General features: G+C 43.5%; 1 protein-coding gene across 5 annotated transcripts in view; it reads right to left on the reverse strand.

Annotated features, from left to right (window-relative positions):
• thrb (thyroid hormone receptor beta) overlaps positions 1 to 617 on the reverse strand; it is a 107794-nt gene extending 107177 nt beyond the window's left edge. Inside the window, exon 1 of one of the 5 annotated variants that reach the window (XM_056398656.1) lies at positions 29 to 617. The gene's annotated coding sequence lies outside the window, so the exon portion shown is untranslated. The remainder of the gene's footprint in view (positions 1 to 28) is intronic. The other 4 variants (XM_056398655.1, XM_056398653.1, XM_056398650.1 and 1 more) reach the window with 4 other exon arrangements.
• Positions 618 to 12478: the final 11861 nt, after the last annotated feature.

The raw sequence follows: 12478 nt of genomic DNA on the forward strand, positions 1-12478 counted from the left end.
AAACAAACAACCACAAAATGAAACGTACCGCATATGCAAGAAGAAGCTCGTGTCCGGAAAAAAGAAAATTATTTGGAGTCCCGGTGTCTGTGCATTCCTCCTCAGCTGGAACCACCAGTGTTGATCTCCGTCGGCTAAACTGGACGGGACACAGCGCCAGGGTTTAACCTGAAATGACCCGCGCTAGTGCAAATCAGGCGAGGGCTATGCGCGCGTGTGTGTGTGTGTGTGTGTGTGTGTAAGTGTGTGTGTTACTGTATCTGTGTGTATCCGCTAACACTGTATGCGGCTACGAGAGTCTTGGTGCTCTGGACGCCGAGAGAGAGAGAGAGAGAGAGAGAAAAAACAAAAAAAAAAAACTTCAACATGGAGCCGAAAAACAAACCTTGAAAACGGGGCACAGTAACTTGCAGCGCTCCCACTGATCGCTACGGGGAATCAGAGAGCAGAATCACGGGCAGGAACCGAGCAGAATAAGCCTCGCCCTAATTACTAACTCCCAAGTTTTTCTTTTTTTTTTCTTTTCGATGGCGGTTGGCTGTTTTTACAGTCGGCCTGGTACAGGAAGACAGGAAACATATTGCTTCAACTTACTGTGTGTGTGTGTGTGTGTGTGTGTGTGTGTGTTCAAGGAAATCAGAAGGAAATCATTATTATTTATTAGTATCATTATCCATCTTGCTGTATTATTATTATTATTATTATAACATTATTGCATAGCATTTAATTGCATTAAATAATAATAATAATAATTATGCAATATTTTTTTTATGCAGGTGTGTGTGTGGGAGTATTCTCCAAATCCCCACCTTTGTTCTGCAATGATAAGCTACTACTATGTAATATGTTTTTTTTGTTTTTTGTTTGTTTTTTGTTATAGTACTGCAACATATAATTTTATGAGCTTTGCATCTTGATAAATGATGATCCTAAAAGTGTCTGTCATGTCCCACACGTCTGCAGAATCACATCTTGCAGGTAAATTATTAGCGGGAAGGTTTCAAAGTCTTCCCTGATCTGTAAACGTCCCTGCACTGCGATCGCTCGGTGTGGGCCTGTTCACTTACCTTACATCACCTTTGCCTCCCTGTATTAACTTGGACGTTTTCCAAGTGTGTAAAAGGGCTGTAGATTGGCTGCTTTTTTCCACTGCAGGACTGGATGTCTGAACACACCTACTGTACATTATGTATAACTCTCTAAGAAATGTTGCTCGACACGTAAGGAGAACTGCCGTCTGGTTAAATGCGTTAAGGGAGGAGGCTGCAGTGGCACAATATTCTCACATTATCTATGTTTTTCTTAAATCCAGAGCTTTCCAGGTGTGATTTTTGTGATGAAATCTACCGAGTCTGTTGATATTTCTACTCCACTGACTTTTTACGCCTCCTCGCCGGCGCCAGAGGTGTAGTGTTTTCGGGTGGATGTCTCCGTAACGCCGTGACAGAACTTCCTCAACTTTGGCACAAATGTTCACTAGGACTCAACTGATTGTTGGCAACTTTCCAAGTTCTTTAAGCTGCATTAAAACATGTTTTTATATTAAGATTGGATCAAGAGTTAGTTAGTTATTTGGAATGGGCCATGAACTTTTTTTTTTTAGCCTCTTTTAGCTTGTTTTGGTCGTACAACACATTTTCAGCAGCAAGGAGGTGTTTTTTGTTGTTGTTGTTTTTCTTTTTTAAAGTTAGCATAGTTAGCAACTAGCTGATGAAGAACGTCAAACATTTAGCAGCTAAAGAGACAGATACTTTAACGCTTTTTCAGGATTGTTCGTCCGTTCTCGTCAGTGTGACCTCACAAAACATTTTTTAAGCCTTTACTCAAGACAGCGCACTGCAACCACGACAACATCTCACACAGACAGTTAATATTGTATATGCCTCTGGATAAACAGGGATGTAATTTGACACCTGTCTGAGCGGCGGAGGCCGACAACCACAAGGTGCTAATTCTAGTTTCTTAACAGCTTGTAAAGAATGTGCAAGAACATTTTGTATTCAAGTAAAAGTGTGTGGGTCATGTAAGGGAAAAAGTAAGTGCAGAGTGCCATGTCTTCATGTTTAAATTACATGTGAGCTACTGAGGTTAGTGTCAGCGGGGGGTAAGTTCTCTCTCTGCTTCGCCATGCCTTCCTCCCCGTCAGTGCGACAGAGAGTCTCAGACTCTTTGATTCTCAGGGACTGACACCAAAGCCTGAGCTTTCTGTTGATGTTTTTTTAGTAGCTGACACATTTTTCTGCATCACAGCTAAACAGGAAAACAGCTCAACAACAGACTGATGGAATAAGAACAATAACATGGCATCGACTGCTGCTTTCACTAAATTCCATGTAAATACTGTGCACATTAAGGTGGATCTTTTCTTTTAAGGGCCTTTTAAGCAACTTGAAAATTCAAGGTAAACCACACACGCCCACACACAGTCTACATTCGACAGTGTGTGGAGCATGAGGGAGAGCACAGCAGGAGGATATGGCTGTGGCATGCCAAACCACAGCTGCATATGTAAAACCACGTGACCTGTTGTTGTATGCGGGACAAATGCAGAACCTGTTTGCATAAAGTGTGCTTGCCTCTGAGAAGAACATTGTGTTACTGATCTAGTGATCATAGCGCTTCACAGGTCACATGAATGTTACAGGGTGAATAAGTTCATATTAAATGATTTACATGCTGCTCAGTTTTTTTCTACAACACAGTTTGTTATCGGTCACATCTTTCCCCGTTGGCAACTTTCCAAAGTCTGTAAACTGGATTAAAACAAGTTTTTATAAGAAGATTGGATCGAGTGAGCGAGTTATTTTGGAAGGTGTTAGACTCTCTGCGACTCTCAGGAGGTTTTCAGCCTCTTTTAGCTTGTTTTTCATCGTACAGCACATTTACTGTCAAAACACAGCAAGCTGTAGCCGGAGCGAGGAGCTTAGCAAGTAGCTGATGAAGAACATCAAACATTTTTTTTCATGCCTTTGTGCCGGCGACAGTCAGAGCAGCCATATTGTTTTCAGGCTGTCCGTCCGTCTCTCTGCTCCATTCTCATGGGACACGATATCTCAGTAACGCCCTGAAGAAACTTCAAATTTGGCAGAAACGTTCACTTGGACTCAAGGATGAACTGATTAGACTTTGGTGGCTAAAGGTCAAAGGTCATGGTCATGGTGACCTCACAAAATGGTTTGGTTTTTGGCCTTGTAAACGCCCGTATGTCTTCAAGGGAATCCCTCCACATGTGGCACAAACATCCACTGGGACTCGAGGATGAACTGATTGTTGGCAACTTTCCAACTTCTATCAGCTGCATTAAAACATGTTTTTATATTAAAACGGTCAAATCAAAGGTCAAAGGTCACGGTGACCTCACAAAAGGTTGTATTGGCCTTGTGAACGCAATGTCTCCGTAACGCCTTGAGGGAATTTCTTCAAACTTTGTAAAAACAATCACCTGAACTCAAGGACAAACTGATTTGACTTTGGTGGTTAAAGGTCAAAGGTCAAGGTTACAGTGACCTCACAAAAAATAGAAGGATGTATAATTAGTATTAATACATGTGTTTTTGTAAAGCAGGAAGTTTAGAGGCTTGAATAACCAGGCTGTAAGTTGAATCAAAACTATGCTGTATATATTAGAATATTCGTGATTTCCACATATATGACATATCACCAGTTGGTCCTGGTCTAAAACAGTTTCACTGTCTGATAGGAAGCTCTTTGAGAGCCGGTTCTGCAGAGCTTGGAACCAACACTGAAGGACTCTCGTGTTTACATCCAGGCCAGTATTTGTATACAGCTCCTGCTCACAGCAATTTACTTGCACTCGAGAGTCCTTGGAGCGTGGTTAAAACTGACCCTTCAAGTATGTTTAAACCAAATCATTAGTGCTCGTGGAGAAACTCAGAGCAGTGCAGCTTGAGGGCACCTGCAGATTATGAATCACAGGCAGATTGGAGTTAGTTATACAAATATCCATCATCTGGTAGGGTCAGTGAGTTAGTTTACGTAACCCAGATACCTTCAGACTGGCATTGCTTTTCTACGGTCTGTGTTTTTTTGCAAGCGTCAACCTCAGAGGCTGAAACATGAAGCTGCAGTTCCTCTAACGAACACTAGAGTCTGGCTCCAACAGTGAGTCAGTCCCCATAGACTCCCATGTTAAAATGTCCAACTTTACAGCAGAAATAAACATGTTTACAGCCTGGTACAAAGCCTCTAGGGCTAATTTCCTCCTTCATGACACCTGTTTATATAACTCACCTGTTTACATTTTATTAAGGATTAAAGTTATGGAGGATTGAGGGCGTGGCCTCTTTGAGTGACAGGTGGATAAGCGTTTGCTTTCCACAGACCAGCAGTCACTGAAGTCTCTGCTCCACACACGCCCTTCCTCTTTGACCATTTCTGGATTAGCCAGGAGTTAGGGGCGGAGTCAGACATAGCCAAGATGGCGACTGTGGAGCGGCTCACTCTGAGTTTCAAAACCACTCTTCAGAAACCTGTGGGTGACGTCACGGAGGCTACGTGCATCTTTATTTACATTCTGTGGTTTTTCTTTTTTGTATTTTTCACGTCTCTAATCCCCCTTGTCCGCCTCCGCTACTCAGACTAGTCTCAGGTTACATCCCTGTTTATGCAGAGTCATATAAAATATTCACCATTTGCATGTTTTCTGAGGTCACCATGACCTTGACCTTTGACCTTTAGCCACCAAAATCTAATCAGTTCATCCTTGAGTCCTAGTGAATGTTTGTGCCAAATTTGAAGACGTTACTGAGATATCGTGTCCACGAGAATGTGCTACTTTCTAACATAGTACTCCTGTGTTTCACTGCCCCTCCCCCTCTCACCTGCCCTGCAGGTGTCACCGTTGAAGCATTTTTAATCAGAATCGACTGATGAACCTGTTGTAACCAGAGCTCCAGACAGAGGATGTAAAACTACACTGAGGTGGTTTTTATTCTCTTAAAACCACAAATATTCTGTTTGTTCTTATGGAAATTAAACTTAAAATAAAACAGTGGAAAACTGTAAAATATAAAGACACATGGGAAAGTGTGGGGGGGGGGGGGGGGGTGTCACTGATCTACTTAAAGGTGGGAAAAGAAAAACCCTTGACATACATTTCAACAGCCGAGTTACTTGTCTGTCTCTCTCCCCTCCCTCGCAGCGAGCACGCCGCCCCGCACGCTAAGAAGAGGAACGCCACTTGAGATTATATTCCAGGAAAGCAGCGGTGACGGTCGCATTCAACCCCGGGAGGAAAGAAAAGACTCGTCGTTTAGGCGTCAGGTTTTTCAGACTGCTGATGGTCACAGCTGAAGCATTTGGCATCTGTCGACACGTGCACATGTGAGGCGCTGACACACAGGAAGCTGAGGGCGGCCGCCACACAGCTCCATTTACCGCTGACGTCCGACATGAAGAGGCTTCAGCTCTTTTTATCGACAGTCAGAGCCGCCATATTGTTTTTCAGGTTATCCATCCGTCCAGTTCTCATGGACATGATATCTCAGGAACTTCTTCAGATTTGGCGTAAACATTAACTCGGACTCAATGATGAACTGTTTAGACTTTGGTGGCTAAAGGTCAAAGGTCAAGGTCACGGTGATCTCACAAAACATGATTTTTGGCCTTGTGAATGAATAACTCGAGAACTCCTTAAGGAATCTCCTTCAAATTTGGAACAAGCATTCACTTGGACTCGAGGAGGATGAACTGATTAGATTGTGGAGGTCAAAGGTCAAAAGTCAAGGCCGGGGTGACCTCACAAAATGCTTTGGTATTGGCCTTGTGAACGCCGTATCTCTTCAAGGGGATCCCTCCACATTTGGCACAAATGTCCACTGGGACTCGAGGATGAACTGATTAGACTTCGGTCGTCAAAGGTCAAAAGGTCATTGTGACCTCAGAAAGAGATTTTCCACTTATTTTCACGAGACTGTTGTGAATCTCTGTCGTCCACACAGCCATGTTCCACCTCGAGAGAAAAGAACGCTAGAATGAAAATGTTATTCATTGACTTTTAGCTCGGCCTTCGAAACAATCATTTACATTTACATTTATTCATTTGGCAGCTGCTTTCACCCAAAGCGACTTACAAGTGAGGGACATCACTAAAGCTTCAGTGCAGCAGGAAACCTTGGTGTAAGAGTTTCGTGCTATAGCTATTTAATAAGTGCAAGGAGATAAGGTAAAGAGGTTCACCGACAGTGCTAGTAAGAGCTAGTTAGACATGTTAAGGTGTTGGAGGTGTTAGGAGAGGACGTGCTCTCCGAAGAGACAAGTCTTCATGAGATTCTTGAAGACAGAGACAAATAAACTAATAATCTGAGAGAGTTCAGTAGCTTGTTCCACCATCAGGGAACCACAGAGCAGAACAGACTGGGCTGACGTTGTTGTGTGTGCAGGGATGGTGATGCCAGACGAAGCAGTGGCCGAGAAGGAGCTTAAGTCTCTTTGATTGAGATCAAGTAGATGGAGCAGAACCAGAAGTCACTCTGAAGGCAGCGTTAGTGACTTGAGTTTGATTCAGCCAGTGGAGGTCGATGTGTAGCAGACTGACATGTGATCGTGAGGTTGCACCGGCAGGGCCTCAACACCTCCTTCAGTGACCGGGTCCTGCACTTCCTGCCTGGATCGGCAGCTGCACCTCCAGCATCAACTAAATGAGCACCAGCGCTCCTCAGGGCGGCGTGCTCAGCCGGCTTCTGTTCACGCTGCTGACGTGACCGCGCTGCATCATCCAGCTCCAACCGCATCACAGAGAGCCGATCACACGGGTAAAAACCGAGGAGAAAAAGACACGGCACTCCCCCAGAGAGCACAGCATCGTCTCCACTTCCTGAACCTCCCCCAGAGCCTCTTCTTTGAGACCGCTGTACCAGACCAACAATCTGAGACCTTTAACCTTTAACCCCTGCCCTCGACTGTAGCTCATTTCATACACAGATCTACAGAGATTGCTGTTAAGTTGACCTCTTGTGATGCCGCCTTTGCTTGTTTACACCGAACCAAACAAGTTGGCATGTTAATATTTATACGCATTACAGTCTTTCAGCTATAATATCAAAATGCAACCGTGTAAAAAGTGTCCCAGTGATCCAACAGGAGCTCGTTGTATCTTAGTTTATTCAGTCAGTTATAACCAGAGTGTTGATCCTTGTGATTGTTGTATTATCCGCTCTTCTTCTCTGTTTTCTCTTCTTCTTCTGTCTGTTTTTTTTTTCCTGCTACATTGACCCAGTTTCTCCACATGCATCATTAAAGTTTCATCTGATCAGTGAAAAGTAAACCGCTCTGATGCGACTGCAGCTTTCATGTTCGTCCTCAATGAGCTTTGAGCTGCGGGAGATTTTTGTTTTTTAGACTGGTGACCTCTTATCTCCAGGACTGTTCTGAGACACCAGTGTTTAGCTTGCTTGCTTTCTTTCTTTCTTTCTTTCTTTCTTTCTTCCTTCCTTCCTTCCTTTCACCGCTCGTCTCACAACACCTAAGCTCCTCGCTCCGGAGCTTTCGACCACATGTCACGGTTGTCAGTCTGAAAGTGGCCGAGGAGTCGTCACAGGACGGTAACTCTGTGATTTGATCATGTGATAAGAAGTGGTTGTAAACACCTTAGCTCTGAAGACGGGCCTCTGCTGGCAGATGAATGGCCTCCTTGTAAGAGAGCCGATGGCTCGAGGGCAATCGAAGAGAGAGAGGAGGCTCGCTAATACAATACACTCACCCAACAATCATGCTAACTAGCATGCTAACGAACTAAGGGTAGATAATCCGATGGCAACCCACAAATCTGACCTGCTTCTTGAGTTAAAAGAGAATCAAAGCTGGAGAGTAAATATATATTAAATATTTCTCCCTGAGTTTCATTTGTCAGATTTCTTATTGTCTCTTTATTTCTAAGACTCTGAGAAAGAACAAACCAAAGACTTGATCACATGTAAAACTAAAAATGTTTATAGATTTTGTTAAAGAGCGAATCACTGAACGCAGGAACTCTCAAGAGAAGCGACGTCAGTAAAGCAGCATCACATTTCATCTGTATTTTTTTAAATAAAGAATAGAAGTGATGAAGACAAAGAGGTGGTGATGTTGATTTCCTGCATTTTGGATGTTTTATCCTAAAAGTTGATTTCCAGGGGACGTGAATGACGATTTCTCAACTCATGAGTCTTTATACCTCTAAAGTTTTAATTTTTATATCGTTATTTAGCTCATTTTATTTGTACTTGCGTCTTGTGACAGGCCTGAAACAAAACAGGAATTATTCTTAACAGTCTTTGTTGACAAAAGATTTCTAACGGCAATGACTTGTGACACAACGTTAAGTGATATGATCAGATCCTCCTCAGTGATACCAGCTACTGAGACACGGCTCTGTTTCTGCCTCACGACCAGAGACTGAAGAGGAAAAAAAGAAAAGAAAGAAAAGAAAAGTGCATCGGCAGATAAAATCAAAAAGTTATTAAATTCTAAAATTCCACACTGAATAAAAGAAGCTACAAGGCGTCGCTGGTGTTCACGATAGAAGTGTATTTTCTCAAAGGAACCATTTGCCAAAGTATTTATTTCATACTGTATATTATGTGTGTGTGTGTGTGTGTGTGTGTGTGTGAAACTGGCTCCATGATTGCCATGGACACACTTGGGTTGATTAAACCAGCAAACAGACGCTGCTAGGATAAACTCGATTTGTCGAGGGGTGAACACGTGACTCAGCTGGTGCCCTCTGGGTAATGAAGTTCATATAGGGTCACTATGAATTGACCCAGAGCCTGAAATGGAGAGGGCAAAAAAAAAAAAAGAGTGGAACTTTTTTTCTGTTAAACTTGATGTTCCGGACCGTTCGCACGTGAACTCGCTCCTGCAGGACGTACAGGAAGTAGTCGAGTGAAAATGGCGTCAATCTTCTCCGTATTCCCCCAGAGGCGGCGTTCAAAGACCCTTCTTCTCTTTCCTTTTGTGGTTCGTCTGTAGCGCCACTCGGCAAGGCAAGAGAAAAACAAACAGTGATGTGTTGGCAGCTGACCTTGTGAACCCGTCCTCCCTCTGATCTTCTCCACCTATAAATAAAGTATCCGTGTGGAGTCGAGTGCCCACTCCCTCTGGCAACTGGGGCATTTTGTTCTGGGTGCTGTCAAGTAGCGTTATGATCAACATCAACACAGAGCCCTCCAAACCAGTTCTCACACACACACACACACACACACACACACACACACACAACACACACACACACACACACACACACACACACACACACACACACACACACACACACACACACACACACACAGCTATCCTTGTTAGGAGATCACAGTGACTTCCATTCATTGAGGACAGCCTCATCCGAACCCTCCCCTGAACCTTAAACCGGGACTGGACTCGAACTAAGACTGAGAGAGTTTTGTGCCACGATCGTCACCATCTGATGTTTAATCAAGAATTAATAAAAGGAACTAGAATCACCTCCTCGCGGTCGTATCCCTCCGCCACTCACACTAGTTCCAGGTGACATCCCAGTTTCTCCAGAGTCGTAGAAAATATGAACCGTCTGTCACAATTTCTGTGTGTTTTCTGAGGTCACCGTGACCTTTGACCTCCAAATTCTAATCAGTTCATCCTTGAGTTCAAGTGAATGTTTGTGCCAAATCAGACGAAGTTCCTTCCAGGCGTTGGATATTCCATTCACAAGGCCAAAACCAGGTGTTGTGAGGCGACTGCGACCTTGACCTTTGAACTTTCGACCTTTATCCACCAAATTCTAATCGGTTTGTCCTTGAGTCTAGATGAATCAAATTTGAAGCCGTTCCTTCGTGGCGAAAGAGAGGCCTGCAGTTGAAACAGTGTGAACTCACACACAGGTGAGATGATGCAAGAGGTCCGTCACCTCCTCCCTCCTTTTCTGCTCGTCGGTCACTGACCCTCGAGGCCGCAGGGAAATGACCACACGTAACCAACTCAACTTTAACTTAACCTCAACCCTCAATCCTTCACCAGAAAACCCTCAGAAATCATTAGGACCGGCCACACACACACACACACACACACACACACACACACACACACACACACACACACAAACATCTCACCACCAGTTGTTTTTACAGGTCATTATGCAGGTGAAGCGACAGTGAAAGCAGCTGCAGGCATGGCCCCTGGTAGTTCACCTGGCTGCTGCTAAACCTGTCTGACAGAGACCAGGTGTCTCGCGCACTAAAGCTGCATCATACATGCTGTTTTCAGACAGTTACCGCAGCGTGAGTCACTTTTGGATGATATAGGAAGCGTTGTGGTGGTCGAGGCACTTAAAACGATTTATATTTTTATATTTTTTTACCAGGTGAGACACGATGTTTTACAGCTCGTAAAAATTACGTAGTTTTAAGGTTTAAAGTCAGAAGGAAAAAGATTTTACGATTTTAAACGTATTGATTTCTTTCTACTTTAGTCACTTTTTGGTTCTGTCTGATTGTGGTTTGGAAGAGTTTGAGATCGACGCAGCGCCCCGTCAGGAACTTTCAGTCCTGCCATGACTGGACGCTGTTAAAGCTCCTCTCTGCTCAGAATAACAGTTTGACGCCAGCGACGAGCTGCTGGAGAGACTCGGGGCGCAGACACATTTATATCAGGTGAACCTTTGCTGCAGGTTGAGCTACTTCAACGAGCCTCTGACGAGTCGATCAGATCGTCCTGAGCGTCGTCCGAACACGAGGGAAACGACTCGAGGAAATAAAGCTGAAGTTCATGCTTTCTAATAACACATGCATGCGTCTAAGACACAAGCACGTTTCCTGCTATATCCAATCACAATCTGACACGGCGGCCTTCGGCCAGTCGCTCGTCAAACTGTCTGTGGAAGCATCTGTTCCTTCTTTTCTTCTTTTCCAAATGTCCTCCTCTTCTGATTGAAGCAGAATCGAATGACGAATCTCCTATTTTGTTCTTAAATGTCGAAATGTTTCTGAATCCTCAAACTTTCCGATTATTTCCAGGATCACGTGACTCACATGTGATCTCAGACTTTTGGACACCACGATACATTACCCATAATGCAAAGTAGCCCCCCCCGACAGTTTGGGTCAGACATTAGTCTCTTTTCCTCAGTCCTGACGAATCCTCCTTCAAATCTTTCCTCGACCTCACGACGTTTTCCGCCGAGGTCGAGGAGAAGTGGTTAGAGAGGAGATTCATCTGACTTTTCCACCGCAGCTTTGGACCGTTTCCAAACTATGTTTTAGACCACTGACGAGTTCAAAGGACGGGCCTCGAACACACCCTGATACATAGGATAGGATATAATTATAGAGCATCATCTAATAGCTGTAATAACACCCAGTGAATGTTGTCGGGTTCATTTCAGGTCACAGATTCAGCGAAGGAGAGTCGAGCTTTCTCCGGACCGGAGTGTGTAATCCCAACAGCTGGTTTAAACACACACGCTAACGTCAGTCTGTGTCTCTGTTATCATGAAGCCTTCCTCCACCTGCCAAAAAAACAACTATTTCACTGCATCCTGGCACTTCTTCCACAGTCCTGATAAACGTGACTTTGATATGAGTCTCTTTACTGCGGCGTCTCTCCCCGCCGAGAGCCTCAGCGTGTTCGACACGAGATTTAATCACATGTGCTGGAGGCTTGTGGCAGTTTTATGGTTTTATCTGGCGGGTAGAGAAAGTTTTGGTGCTGAGCCAAATTATGTAACATGAAAACCAAAGTCTGCTGCTGCCACCGAGTGGATATATGAAGGAACTGCACTTGCTCCTCTTCTCTGTTGAAGATCTTTGAACTAAATCTAGAGGATCGTAAATCCAAGCTCATACTGTGTCTCCAGAGCAGATGAAGTGTCCACGTTCATTTTCATTAAGTTTTACATTTATCATTCTGACCCATTAAAAAAAAAAAACATAATATGGGAATCAGAACTAATAACATTAAACATCTAACTGGGAAATTTCTCAGATTATAATCTAATTATAATTCAGTGATTTAAACCAATTTGATTTTATCATCTCCTGAGTTTTAATAAAGAAGAAGAAGCCTGAAGTGATAAGACGTACAGTATCAAAGCAGAGTGAATTAAATGATTAAACACAGCGGCTGATAAGACTGTGGTGTTTCTGCAGGATTCACATTCAGTAACATTAAAAACCGCAACCACACATCTGTGTGTGGTGCCGCCTTCACGTGCAACTTCCAGGTCGGTAACCACGGCGACTCAACGTGCAGAAAACTGATGCAGACACTGGACTTTAGAAGAAAATATATTTATATATATATAAAAAGTTGTATTCTTTTCTTTGGGTGTTTCTCTTTAAAGAATATTATGTTCTAATTACATCCGTACTCTGAGTTGAACACACCTGAGTTAAAGGAAAGATTGCATGTGTGTGTGTATTTTATTTATTATTTTATGATCTATAACTGGTAATCATGTGATCACAGCCGTCTTATAAACGTAATGAAGTAAAAAAAAAAAAAAAGT

This window comes from Seriola aureovittata, chromosome 16 (genome assembly GCF_021018895.1).
Source record: "Seriola aureovittata isolate HTS-2021-v1 ecotype China chromosome 16, ASM2101889v1, whole genome shotgun sequence".
Classification (NCBI taxonomy): domain Eukaryota; kingdom Metazoa; phylum Chordata; class Actinopteri; order Carangiformes; family Carangidae; genus Seriola; species Seriola aureovittata.